General features: G+C 48.9%; 3 pseudogenes; all 3 read right to left on the bottom strand.

Moving 5' to 3' along the window:
- Positions 1-575: 575 nt before the first annotated feature.
- On the bottom strand, positions 576-2416 carry LOC140596602 (rap1 GTPase-activating protein 1 pseudogene; annotated as a pseudogene).
- Positions 2417-3903: 1487 nt separating this feature from the next.
- Positions 3904-6595, bottom strand: LOC140596600 (ATP-dependent DNA helicase Q5 pseudogene; annotated as a pseudogene).
- On the bottom strand, positions 6573-9947 carry LOC140596601 (E3 ubiquitin-protein ligase TRIP12 pseudogene; annotated as a pseudogene).
- Between the last annotated feature and the right edge of the window lie 2516 nt (positions 9948-12463).

The raw sequence follows: 12463 nt of genomic DNA, 5'->3' as shown, positions 1-12463 counted from the left end.
TTTTTTCTTTTTTTAAAGATTTTATTTATTTGACAGAGAGAGCAAGCGAGAGAGCAAGAGAGCAAGCATGAGTGGTGGGGAGGAGGATAAAGGGGACATGGGGCTCAATGCTGGGATCATGACCTGAGCAGAAGGCAGACACTTAACCAACTGAGCCACTTAGGCATCCTGCATTGTATTTTCTTCTAATATGACTGGATTTAAAGAGATCCTATATATTATATGAGTAGGGACTAATAAAACTTCTGGTGTATAAGAAATATTTAGCATAACATAAATATTGTTACTTAGGACTATAGTTAGGTTTTATTAAAAAATTTGGAAATAAGTGAAGTATAATAGTTCTTTGAGACATTAACTGTGACATTAACACAATAGAGCAAAGCAGGAGTATTCGGGTCATTGGAAGGGGAAAGAATACTTACCAGGTCTATGTGACCTAATTGTGACCTGAGTAAATTATTACTAACAACTGGTAAAAGAATGGATGGTCATATGGGGAGTTGATCAGTGGCAAAACTTGATAAAGGAGAATAACAGGTTTTTTTTTTTTTTTTTTTTTTTTTTTTTTACAATAGCGATAAATAGAATTTATTTTGTACAACTGTTACCAACATACACACAGCCACGGGGTCTTCCAAAATGGGTGTTGGGGCCGGAAGGCTGGCCTTTGGCATGGTGCCTAAAAAGTGTGGACAGACACACACAAGGATGTGGACTCACAGCAGCTGTGCCTGGCTGCCCCCTCCATGGGAGTTGGGGGAGGGCGCAGCGGCGAGGCCCGTAACTCTAGGCCAGCTGAGACCCCTCGACCTGGAGTGCCCAGAGCATGGGATGGCAGGGGTTAAGCTGGGTGCTGGCTGAGAAGCCAGGGAGGCCCCCTTCCCCCTAAGGGGGGCACTTGTCTGTCAGGTGGAGGCAGTAGACAGGGCATCGGCAGGTCTGTGGTGAGCTTGAGGGTCCACGAGGGGTAACGGGCATAGCCAGCTCCCAGCCCCTCAGCCCAGCCCCAGGGAACCCAAGAAGCAAGGGTGGGCAAGGGGGGCCCCCTAGGAGGAAAACCTCCCATTCTGGGGCAGGTGCATGGAATCACAGTCTTCAGTGACCTCTGAAATAATCTCGTCCATTTGCAGCAGAGGTGTCCAGAGAGGGACAGTGACTTGCCAACGGTCACAGAGCGGAAACCAAATTGGAAGCCAGGACTCAGGATTCCCAGCCCAGTGCTCATTCCACCATTTTCACATCTCACTGCCTCCACCCTAGGCTCTGTACGCACTGAGATATCTCAAACTTCCCCTCCCACCTTGCTCCCCATGAGTCCAGAGGGGTACCGGGGTGTGATGAAGGGCCCGGAGTGGGGGCAAGCCAGGCTGGAGTTCTGCTTCAACGGAACACTGCCTGCCCCAGCCTCGGGGGTGGGGATGATGCCAGCAGCTTCCCCCTCCCAGGTCTGGATGGCTCCGCCCCGCAGAGACAGCCCAGATGGGTGGCCAAGGTGGGGGCAGGGGGCAGCCCACAGGCTGGCGCTGGCCTTGGGGGCAGAGGTCCTAGCCACCTGGACTTGACATGGCATCTTCACCTTGTGCTTCTGGGGCCTCATCTGCTCAGTTTCTCCTTCAGAGAGGGGGCCTGGCTAACAGCCCAGCTGGGGTGTGTGCTGTTCAGATGCTTCCAGCTGGATCTTGATCTCGGGACACGCAGGGTCCCCCAACTTGCCGGCGTCGGGATGGGGTGACCGCGAGGGGCCTGGGGAGCTGCCCCCACTTGTGGTGCTGACACTGTCCTCCAGCCACGTGCTATAAATGAAGGAGTCCCGCTTGTGGGGCGTCCCCGAGGACGAGACGCTCTCCAGGCCTGTGTCGTCCGCGTCCACGCCCTCGGTCTCCTCCACCACGCTGGCGAAGCTGCTGGCACTGGACGAGGAGCGGGAGAAGTCCTTCAGCACCTCCGCTCTCTGGGCCGCAGTCTCCGCTCTGTTCTTGGTCGTGGGCATCTCTGGGGAGCTCTGAGTGGATGAGTTCTCCGACTTGGGCTCTTGTGAGACGTGCCCGCTGTCTGGGGTCTTCTGGCCGGCGGGGGGACTCTCCCTTTTCTCCTGCACCTCCTGTATATTCTCGATACCGATGGCGCTGCTGCGGCGGGAGCCAAACGGGCCCGACTTCTTTCTCGTGGGGCTCTTTCCAGGGACGATCAGTGATATTCCAGCTGCCTTGGCCAGGTCGGGGTTGTTGGGGGCAAAGCTCCCGCTGTGGCTGGTGGACACGTTGTTGGGCTTCTTGTTGCTTAGTCCCATGGCATCCATGGACTGGCTGCGGCTCCGGATGACCCGCTTAAAGGACTCGAAGAAGCCGCCGCCGCCGCCGCCGCCGTTCTCCATCTTGTCCTCGTCACCGCCCAGGCCCAAAACGGACAGACAGGGAGGTGCAGGCAGTTGAAGGGAAGAAGCTGGCAGAGTCCTGGGGTGCAACGTTTATGGAGTCATCTGCTCGAGAGAATCAGCTTACCCGAGGCATCTTCACCAAAGTCATACAGGAGATTGCCCGGGTAGAGAATTCCTATGGGCAAGAGCGCCGCTGCCGGCTCATGTGAGCCCTCAGGCTTTGGGTAGCTGCCTTGATTCTGCCCCTGGCACTTGCCAGGCTCCAGCGGGTGTAGGCCCTTAGGACTTCACGGGTATGGTTGCCAGCTGTGTCCCCAGTCCTCTGGTCGCACAGTGTGGTACCCTCATGTTTGCACACTTTTCCAGGCTCCAGTGGCCTGGTTGTCAATGTTTACAATGGGGCAAGGATGTCTCATGGGCACTGGCCTCTAGTCCTCTGTTTTTGCTAAATGAATTGTTGTAACCTGCAAGATTGGCATATGAGTCCTAAGCATTGTTTATTTAGGACTCAGTCTTCTGTGCAGGTTTTGGGTGTTGGCTGGGTGAAGGGAGCTGGGGACTCCTGAAGTGGAGCTGGCTCCCTAGTGTGACAATGTATATATGCAAATAAACTGAGAAATCTTAAAAAAAAAAAAAAAACCATCATGGACGGCTGTGGATGTGCAGCTCCTCGTAGAGCGTCTCCAGGAGGGCGGCCAGGGTCTGCTCCTGCGGGCCAGGTGGAGGCCGCCAGGTGGAGGCCGCCAGGCGGAGGCCGTCAGGAGGCGTGCGGCGACCCCCCCTCTGGGTGAGCAGGGAGGTGGGCCTGGGGGACCCCGGTATTTTTTTGTTAGTAGAATCTTTTTTATTCAGAAAAAAAAAAAAACCAAAAAAACAAAAAAGTTTTCCAACCACACACAGGAGGGATTTGGGTAGGGGGAGGTGTCTGTCCATCCAGCCCCAGCCCCCAGCCCATGTGGTTTTGGCAGTAATAAGGGGTGTGGGGTAATGGCCCAAAAAATAAAAATGGTGTACGTGTGTGTATGGGGAGGAGAGGGGTGCAAAAGCAGTGGGGAGTGGTAGGGGGTGGGGACAGACGAGGTCAGTACTGGGAACACCGCAGGTGGGAAGCGCCGCAGGTTGGTCCGGTGGGACCTTTTTTGTGTGTGTGTGTGTGTGTGTGTGTCAAAACCAACAGGATTTTATTTCTCTGCTAAATCTCGGCCGGCTCAGCCTTCCTGACCCAGGACCTGAGCAGAGAGCAAGGCCTGGCTGCTGCCCTCCTCCCGAGCTCTGCACCTGGAGCCAGGCTGGAAGCTGGCATCACCAGGGAAAGGGGTCGTGGGTCAAGGACCTGAGGCCAGCAGGGCTCTTCCTGAGACAGCCCAAAGCCTTGGACAGGGGGCCTTGGCTTGGTCTACAATTTGTCAAGTACAAGCGGTACACAGACCACTCCTTCCTCCTGTTCCCCTGGCAGCGGCCACCCCACCCCACCCCCTTCTAATCTGGTGATCTGGTTCAGAAAACCCAGCCCAGAGTGGTAGGGAAGCAAGGAGAAGATGACCCGAGACCTTGCAGGCAGAGTGGCTGGCCTCTCGCCTCAATCTGGAAAGAGTCTAGCGCCATCTCCAAAGCAAGGTATGGATCCTGAGGAAAATGACGCCCCGACAGCTGCAGGCTTTCCTACAGCTGAGGCTCGGGGAGCACTCTGGCCCTGGTGGGCAGTAGCTGGTCATCTCTGTGGGTCACACAGGCCATGCCAGTCAGCTTCACTCTCGCACCGGGCCCGACTGTGAAAAAACTGCTTGATGAAAGTCTGGGCCTCTTCCTTCACACTCCTTCCAGGAGAGGCCTTCTGAGTCAGCGAGTGTGAGAGGTGGCGGGCGAAGGCTTTAAACAATTCCTTGGATGCAAACTTGCCCTCCTTGTAGAAAGGGGTCAGGCATTTGACCACAACATTTGCAGCCTCCTTAAGAGAGATGCCAGGGGCTGGGAGAAGGCAGGAGCCTTGGGCCATGGGGTTCAAGGTGTCCTGATTCCAGGCCGGGACGCTGTCCTTGGCCTCAGCTAAGACGGAGGCATTGGCTGAGGGGCGAGGCCTCTTCTGAGTCTGGTTCTCTAGGTTCTCCTGCTGGGGTCTGGGCCGCTTGCCCCTGGGGGTCTCCTCTGTGGGGATGGGCTGGCCTTCAGGGGACCCCTGGTCTCCAAGTGTGCAGGCTCTTGGCCTCTCCCTGGTACACTCCTTGGTCTTGGGGTGTGTAGCCAAACACCCCAGGGCTCCATCCTCCTCCCCTGCGCACTTCTCTGGGGCTGCTGGGGGTCCCCGCATTCCCTCACATGAAGGGCCAGGGCCGGCATCTTCCGCCCCTGGGGCTGAGGTGAGGGGGGACGGGCTCTTGGCCCTTAGGCAGAAGCGGGTGATGTTCTGAGAATCCTTGAGGGCCGCTGCAGCTAGGAGTTGCTGCTTCTTACTGGCCCGGGCCTTGGCAAGGGGACCACCCTTGGAGGGGCTTTTCCCCATCCTCTCAGGGGAGGATCCTCCACAATGAACACTGCTTCCAGGAGCCTCTGCTCTGGGCCCAGGGAGGGCCTTGCTGCAGTCCTCATCCTGGAGGCCACAAGGCTGGCTGGGGGCTCTCGCTCACCTCCCTGCACAGGCTGGGGGGCTCGCTCCTCGGCCTGACTCTTCTCCATCAGCTCAGTGGCTGTCTGAAATGGGCAGGAGCCCCTGGGGAAACCAGCTCCCACCCGCTTAGGTTTGAGCGAGTACACCTGGGAGGCTGGCCGGATGTCATACTCAGTGGGCTCTGGGGGCTGGGCATGCATACTGCAACTCCTGGTATTGCTTTCCACATTGTAGAGCTGCCCATCCTTGGAGGCTCTGTGGATCTCAGCCACCTTCTTCAGCACGCTGGCCTTGTACAGGTTGGCCATCTTGGCATTTCGGAACATCTCATGTTCCAGCTCCACAGCCTTGGCCTGGAGATCAGGGCCATGGGTGGTACTTGTGGCCTGGCAGTTACTGCTCAGAGCCTCCTCCAGAAGCCCCAGGCAGTGCTCACGGGCCTTCACAGTGAGTCTAGGGATCTTCCTGCTAGAAGCCTCTTTCAGGGGACAGTCCTCATCTGGGGGTACAAATTCTTCTATCTTGGGGTCCTTGCCCTTGCGTAGGCTCATCTGTTTCTGGTAGAAGAGATTCCATTCCCGCTTGTGGGCCTCGTCTCTGCCCTCGTCCCCACTGCCTCCAGAACCTTCATCATACCTGCTGAAGCCCCCATAGCCCCGACGGCCTCCCTCATACAGCTCAGGGTCAAAGCCATTCCCCTGGGAAGGCCCGATGCAAGTCTTATTCCAGCTGCTGCTGTGCTCCAAGGCATCCAGTCACTTCCGCAGGGCTGCAGGGTCCCGGCAGTGGTCACAGCCCTTGGTGCAGGCAGGGGGCGCATCCCCAAAGTACTTGGCAATGGCAGCATGGCGGCACCCCAATTCTTCACAGAAGGTGACCAGGGCATCAAAGGCCAAGATAGCAGCTTTATCAGATGCTTTGTTCCCTCTCTTTTCCTGGAGTTTTGCTACTTCCTTCCTGATCAGGAAACTGACTTGGTCCCGGTCATTCCTGGAGTAATAGAGATGGCACCAGGAAGGCTTCCCGTCTCTGCCTGCCTGGCCAGACTCTTGATAGTACCCAGCCATAGACTTGGCAATATTCCAGTGGGCGACAAACCTGACATTGGCTTTGTCCACTCCCATCCCAAAACTAATGGTTGCAACAATGACAGGCACCTTCTCCTCCATCCACTCATTCTGCACCAGTGTTCTTTCAGAAGCCTTCAGCCCTGCGTGGTAAGCCTTGGCATTCACACCTCTGTAACTGAGCTCTGTTGCCAGCTGTTCACAAGCCTCTCTGGTCCTGCAGTAAACAATGCCACAGCCAGACAGCAACCCTTTATCAGCCTTCTGTCCAAGAGCCTTAAGGCAGAAGTCCCTCAGGTTCCCATAGGGATCAGAAAGCAGTTCTTTGAACTGCACATCATAGAAGAGGTTGGCCCAGAAGCAGGGAGTCTTGAAGGTGGCAACTGGTTGCTTCAGGTGGAGGGCAGCAAACACATCCTCTTGGACTTGGAGAGTGGCTGTGGTGGTCAGAGCTACACATGGGGCATGTGCTAGGCGGGAACGGAGGGTACCTAGACGCAAGTAGTCAGGAGGGAACAAGAAGGCGTAACATGTTTCCTTGACTCAGGTGATACATTTAGAAAAGAAATCATGATTTTTTTCTTTTGCTGTAACAGGCAGACACTGTAGTTCTCGTTGTGATCAGGAAAGATGGAATGACTGCTGCCCTTCTCTCGCTGCAATCAACAGTTTCTCACGCATGATGTCAATGCTCGAGTAGTCCGGCAACTTAAGGTAGTTCACACAAGTCATTACAGAGGGCAAGAAGTCGTCGGGGTTCTCCGTGGACTCGAAGGTCTTCCGGACAATTGTCAGAGGTGGATTCAGACTCCGGAAGCCTCCAACAGGCAATCTTGGGCTACCTGTCACAAACTGGAGAAACAACCTCTGCTGCTCATTGTCAAAACTACTGAGAATCTCAAACAAGAACTTCACAGCCCGACTGTCATGAGTATAACCGTGGTCCGGCCTGCAGCACTCCATCAGTGTCTTCGCATCCCATGTGTCTGCTTTACTGCCGCACAAGAGCTGATCCAGTTCTTCCGGGTAGAAGTACTGAAGATGACTAAGTGGAAAGATGGATTCAAATCCATCTCTGAAGGAATCAAATTACCTGGAAACGCCTTCATTTAGTGCCCAGAATATAACCAGTCTTAGGTACTCCTCTAAATTGTGGATGGTGACTGGTATGTCCTTTCCTCCTTTCTTCAGTTCAATGTTGGGAAACCCTGGCAGCGTGAAATCCAATCCTAGATCTTCAACTGAGCAGCCATTCATAGTTAGGGTTTCTAACGCATATTGTAGACTCTCTTTGGTCTGGGATTTATCTTGCTCAAGTCTTTTCTTCTGTCTGACAATGTCTTCTAGGTGATACACTGATCTGGCTACAACTGGGTCAATGTCAAACAAATCATGCGATGTCAATGAAGTTTCTTGCCTTAGCATCCACTTATAAAAGGGTAAGCCAAGGGGAAAGTCCACCAATCTGAAACCCATGATAGCCTTGGCCATTAATTTTCCTAAGAAGTGAAACTTCATTTTAACCTTTGCGATATGGGCTGGCTTAGCCGTCCGACCAAAAGGAAGCGCAAACAGACCCTGGAGGTTTTGAATATACTTGGTCCCTTCTTGGCTTCCTTTTGGATTGCTGAGAGTCACTTCTTCACCTCTCCAGAGACCCAAGTCAGCTCTCTGAAGTTCCTGAGATACAAGTGCATAAAACTCCAGTGTAGGCCCAAGACCTGTACCAACCTCATTTTCATACTGGATTTCTAACATGGCCCGTGAGCTACCGAGATCCTGCATTACAGACTCCGCTTGTTTCGGCAGCTCCTCTCTGTTCACAGTACGTTTTTTTCTATCCAATCTAGGTGCAACTCTGCTATCTTGAGAATCCGACTGGTTGATTTCTGGGTTGGTATCAAGTAATCTTTGCATTGCTCAGTCCCGATCAAATGCAGTTACGAAAAAAGCATTTGCCAGGTATCAAAAGGGAAGAAAAATGGGCAGGTTTTTCCTAGTTCAGTAAGCCACGTTGGGATATTTCCTGTCATGATTACTAAAGGATCTTGAAGCTGCCTATTTGCTTTTGCTGTCAATTTACTGTTAATAAATTCACTAGTTGGAATAATCTCCTTGCACATTGCATTATCATACAAGTAATACCAGTATCGGCTGATGGCGTGTAAAACTCTTAGAAGAAGAATCACATCTAAGGACGGGTCTTCAAAAGTTATATTCTCAGGTGGCGAGGAGATGAGGTAAACTTCTAAAGGATTGGATACTGATGGGCATACTCCATCATGCCATAACTCATCGTGCTTTTTTGCATTTCTAGGAGATGTTTTTGTTGGAGCTGTTTGGGCTCTTCCTCTTTTACCACCAACACAATCTTTATTACTTTCTTCATCCTCTCTCACGGGTTTGTACCATATTGTATGAGTCTTTGTCCAAATACCAGCTCTTCCCAAAGGGTTGCTCTCATCATCTGTGGACTCCCGCTCATCCTCAGCCTGAATACTGAACTGCCGGACTGCCTGATATACAGTCATGTTATATGGTAGCAAATGTTCTCCAATATAAAACTGTAGCCTGTGCCTTACGTTTCGGAATTTAAGAACTGAGCAGCCCGAGACTCGTCTTTTTCCTCATCAGAGCCATCATCATCACTGTCTTCATCATCTTCTCTTACTCTTCCATACCCTCTAACTCAATAGCTTGTACCAAAGCCAGGGGATCAATCTTGACCGGCCCGCCCTTCCACTGCTTCACATTTGCACAGTCTGGATGTCTTTGTAACTGGCATTTTAACTGATGTGTGTTGAAAAATTTTAAAGCCTGTGATCCTCTGTTGAGAGAAAAGCTGCCTCCTGTCCCGTTCCCACTGGGGAAGTCATGTACTTTGACTGGAAACTGTTCCATCTGGCTGAGGCAGTTGTTCATCTTGTGAACTAATGCCAACAAAGGCGCATTACCCACTGGTTCTACTCTTCCAATGGGCTCTTCTCCAGGAAGTGGTGAAGAAAAAAATACGTGAAGGAATCTCTTTAATCTGATCTCTCGGCTCACAGCATCTTTTTCACTTTTAGATGTCAAATAAAGCAACAGCTGCTTCACGAATCCACTATGTTGGATTTCAAATGATGAAACATCGGACTCTGAGACTATGCTACGGATTTCTACAAGGCACTCAGCTCCACCATCCACCTGGAGGTTGAGTTGTTCAGTTGCAGCACAAAGTCTCTGAAGGACATTCAGTGCAGGGTTGCTTCCATCCATGTTCTCAGAACTGAAATAATGCTCTACAAATTTATGCGCCTGTTCCTTAATCCAACCTTTAATTTTTTCTCTGTTATTGGATATGGTGTCCTTGGAGGCGGCCCTGGCAAGACCACTGACTCCCGCAGTTCGTGCTGGTTCGATGTTGTTGCTGTTGGACTGTGCGCTTAACCTTCCCCACGTTTTTGGATTCAAGCTTGCCAGGAAAGAAGATTTAGGTGACTGAGTAGTGGTAGGGCTTTTAGCTTGATTGTCTACTTTGTCATCATCTCTTGGAGGTGAATACTTTGGCCTTCTTGGCCCTCGTTTTGGCAGCCGTTTTCTCTTTAGAACATCACTTAATCGACCTTGAGGGCTCAGATCTAAAGAGTCATCTCTGCTGTGCTGCAAGCTGGGGGACCCCAGGTCAGCTGCAGCATTGGTGGCAGCCGTGGCTGTTCCACTGCTGACTGACGTCGTGGATCCCAGGGATCCTGACCCATTCGTACATGCCTTTGGTGGACTTGTCAACAAAGACTCTGATTCTGCTAAGTGTTTTACTTGATGCATTACACCTTCTCTTCTGAAGTAAACACTAAAAATATCAGGTAACTTCTGCATTAAGATTTCTGCCATCTGGGATCCCTGGGTGGCGCAGCGGTTTGGCGCCTGCCTTTGGCCCAGAGCGCGATCCTGGAGACCCGGGATCGAATCCCACGTCGGGCTCCCGGTGCATGGAGCCTGCTTCTCCCTCTGCCTGTGTCTCTGCCTCTCTCTCTCTCTCTGTATGACTATCATAAATAAAAAAAAAAAAAAAAAAAGATTTCTGCCATCTGAAGTGCTCCAACCTTTTGGTTGGATAATGTTTGACAGGATCTATCTATTTCTTACGGGTAAAGGCTTTGTATACCTATATCCTTTTCCACATTCTCATTCCCACTTCTTTTATGCCTGCCCTTTTTGTTAATGAGCTGTCTTAAATGTGAGATGGATGATTACTCTCTTAAGCTTCTTGTCACTGAATATTTGATACACCTAACTTTTGTTTTGATTCCTTGAAAACAAGCTAATTTTTTTCTAGCTTTCTCTGGTAAAGCTGATTAAAACATGAAATACACAAATCACATGGATTTGAGAATCTCGGGTCTCATAACAAATTTAATTTTTTATTACAAAATAAGAAGGTATACTACAATGTCCTGTATGGAAATCCCAGATTAAGTGCGAGGGCTTGAATACTTGGATGAGGCTCAACACATGAACTGTCTTTGAGTTCCTTCTTCAAATTGGGCAATATATATAAGAAATGCAATTAAAATTATCCTTTTTGATAAGAAAGTCATTATGCTAAGTCCTTGTACAAACCTATATTCTCTTTTTATAAAAGTAATGGAAATAGAAGAGAATTTTTGTAGAGTTCAAATTACCATTTCCAGGTGACTTTAATCCCAAGTATAAATACATAAGTGGAAATTGGCAAAGAAGTAGGATAAGTCTATAGGTATCTATTAATAAAATTCAGTTCTCAGAATAGTATAACTTTTCCTAGCAGGCTCTTTTAGAATATGTGGGACAAGCTGGCAGGACATGAAGAATGCGTACTGTGCCATGCACCCTTCAAATTCCATATTTGCTTTTTCTTCTTCTCCTCAGAGATGGACTTACAAGTGTAAAGAATACCAGCACAAAGTCCTTCCACAAATCAGAGTGGAAGGACCTCCATTATTAGTCCTAATATGTTTTATCTTTCAGTTTTCTTAGAAGCAGTTGGGTGCTTTTGTAGTAGAATAAAAATAAATGAAAAGCAGAAAGCTAATTTGTAATTGGTTGAATAAGTGTTCCTAAATTCATTATGTCTCTTCATAAACTTTTGTTTGCCTGTTTATTCAATAGATACTATTAAAGGATAATACTATTCACCACATGGTAGTAGGTTCTGGAGACTTACAGTCTTCAAAAACTTGTCAGCTTTTGCTTTTATGGAGCTTTCAGTTTAGTAGAGATAACAAAAGCATATATAAGGGTCATAACTATATGTAAAAATGTAAATAGACATGACTGTGTTCATTGCACAATGGAGGTGAATAATAGGTAGATATGATTGGGTGATAGGTGAATAATAGGTGGATATTCAGTGAAGTCAAGGAAGACTTCCTAAATGACCATTGAGCTGGGATCTAAAGAATGTGTACTTTTGAGCAAGAAACAACAGTCATTTAATGCAGTATTTACAAAGGCCATATGATGAGAGTAAACATGCCTTAGAAGAGACTACCAGAAAGCCACTATGGCTGGAGCTGCTTGCGTAAAGATAAGAATTGTACAAGATCTGGAAAAGATGACCTGAAATTGACTTTACAGGGAAAATATTTCCAAAAGGGACAATTTTAAAAGAACTGAGTATAATTAAGAATTATGGCAGGATTACAGAAAAAAAAAAAAAGAGTTTCCTGGGCAAGGTGAGATAAATGATCTTTCCATCTATAGGAGATTCCAAGGATGGTCTCTAAATTGAGATAAACAGCTTTTTTTTTTTTTTAATTAATGGAAGTATAAATTGTTTGCATTCTTTGCTGGGGAGGTAAGTGGCATTGTATTCACTGGTGAATTTTGTCTCTCTGATTTGGCACCAGAGCATCAGGGATCTGGTGTATCTCCTACTGACTGAGGTTTTATCACAGATGTTCTCTGTCCTTGGAAAGACTTTTGTGAATTGGTGTAGTCCTATATAGGCATTTGCCAGCCAATACCTTTGTTTTTATAAGTATCATGGGAGATGCAGTTTGAATACCATGGCTGGTAGGGGAAATATCTACTATTAAGCATCTGATGTCCTGGTTCTTATTAAAGTAATTGATAATAAGCTATCTGAAAACACCATTTGGGATCAAGTTTAGGGATAGCAAAGCAGTATTTTAGAAACATTTTGTTCAATGACCTATGAAGGCAGAGACCATGTATTCAGTGGAGGAGTAAAGCCAGTGAAGATTTAGCCAGTCATTAAACTTTTAGGGTTTGGAGAACTTTAAAGAATAGTTTGCTTTATTCCTCTTATTGTTGTTTTTAAATATAAGGGGCTGGTCTCCTTTCCTTTCTGTCAAAATAAAATTGAGCATATGGTAAAAGTTCTAGAGAATTCTGCTCATAACTTTTGAAAACATTCTGAAAGAGGGT

The sequence above is a fragment of the Vulpes vulpes genome, unplaced genomic scaffold (assembly GCF_048418805.1).
Source record: "Vulpes vulpes isolate BD-2025 unplaced genomic scaffold, VulVul3 Bu000000687, whole genome shotgun sequence".
Lineage (NCBI taxonomy): Eukaryota > Metazoa > Chordata > Mammalia > Carnivora > Canidae > Vulpes > Vulpes vulpes.
This window is presented reverse-complemented; position numbering and strand designations above follow the sequence as displayed.